Raw genomic sequence first — 1,973 nt, forward strand, 5'->3', positions numbered from 1 at the left:
CTTTGGAGCAAGGGGGAGAAGGGGATTTTGGTTTTGGCTTGCTCAAAAGCAGTCAAGTAGGGATTATTCTTGTTAGTGGTTGGATTTAATCATATAGAGCCAACTCATGCCCAGAGCTCATGTGGTGCAACCGATGCTAGCTCTGTTTCCATGCTAAGACGAAAAGCTCGGTATATGCTGTAGGATAGATTGGAGAATTGCGTTGTGAGTGCGGCTGAGCATTGATTGTGTTTTGAGTTTTTGTTGGGAATGTATATGAAGTGTAGAGCATGCGAAATGATGATGTTATTCCAATCAGAACAAGATAAAGAGGCACTTATGTCTTAATTAAACTCTTGTGGGCACCATTCATCCTAGTTAAGCCTTCTAACCTCATTCTTAGGTGACAGCTATTACTTGTTTTCGTTTCTTTTTGTACTACGGAGTAGTCATTTTTAGTAACGAAGAGTTGGAAACAGTGGTGAATTTAAGATTTTGTATGAAGGGTGATCATACAAAAGTCCTAGATCGAGTCAACGATCGATCGATTCGGAATAAAAATTAAGAGCTGATCGTATCTATCAGTTCACCCTTGGTTGGAAGAATGAGAAATCTTATTTGTCGAGTTTCATATTAATAAATTGATTAAAAGGTTCTGATGGTGCTTACCAAGCGGTAAAATGTGAAAGGAATAGGAGGAAAGTGTTGTTAATATAAAAAGGGCGTAGTTAGCTGATTTCCCTCCTTTAAATTTACGTTTATGCTTTTGTAAGAAGAAAAGAGAATAAGAATGCCGACAAAATAATGAACCGTTGACCCACAGGGGGCAAATTACTGTCAGGTGTATTGACTGGTAAACAAATTAAGGGTCCGTGGTTTATTAAAAAATAATTAAGATTTGTTGAGTTTTTTTTTTAAAAAAAAACCTTCCAAGATCATAATTCCTCAATGCTTATTTCTCCAATAGGGTTGTAATCCACTCCATGACAACTGCCACACTTGAGCAAACGTTGTTATTCCTTCTTTGGTCAAAGAGCTTCTTCCACAACTTGCATGTCGAGCTTAAAACTTATTGTTATAAATCCTCATTTAAATATCATAAATTTTTTAAATTCTAATCATTTTAAGGATTTAAAACTGAAAATGCTGTTTTACATATACATACAAGTAAATTTAATATGTATATTTATTTTAAAGATAATTGCGGAACTTTCGAAAATTTACTTAATATTTAAAACTCAAGACGACTTGAACAAATATCATAAAAATTTTATAATTTCAAAATTGACCAATCACACCTTTCCAACAAACTCATTTCAATGTAATTATTACTATCTCTAAGTAAGGATTACTAATAGCAAACAACATTCATTATTTTTCTTTTTTCGAACATGATGTTTATGCTCCATTAAGGTCTTGTAATTATGAATGTTTTAACTCATAAATATAGATTATTTAACATGGAAATACATCCACATGGATCATGAAAATGAATTAAATCTCCAGAATCATGTTCATTATCAACTTCTGATGCTGAGTTTAGATCGAATATCGTTCTCTCATTTAGCGATAAACTCCTTGTTGGGGTTTCCTTGCGTTCCATTTTACTATTGTTCAATACAATCTCTCTAGTCAACACTATCAATTGCATGATATATGTATAGCGTTTCTTAACAACGCCAAGGATCACCGCTATTTAATTTATTACTTTCCCAATTTGTTATCGTTATAAAGTTCAATTGTATTGGTATAGAAACAGGCTCACCATCTATAATTGATCTCTTTACTAGCCCTACATAGCATTACTTCAACAAACCCACCCTTCCGCAAAATGAAGTTGATGAAACAACAATTACATGTATAATTGTAGTCCCACAGGCAACAAGGGGCATTTTCTTATTCTGCAATAAAATATACCAATACCCTTAAAAATATAGTGCACTACATCAAATCATATTTATTTCGAAGAAGAGCAGCGTCCCTTAATTTGTGCC

This window comes from Theobroma umbraticum, unplaced genomic scaffold (genome assembly GCF_002168275.2).
Source record: "Theobroma umbraticum cultivar Fairchild unplaced genomic scaffold, ASM216827v3 scaffold_56.0, whole genome shotgun sequence".
NCBI lineage: Eukaryota > Viridiplantae > Streptophyta > Magnoliopsida > Malvales > Malvaceae > Theobroma > Theobroma umbraticum.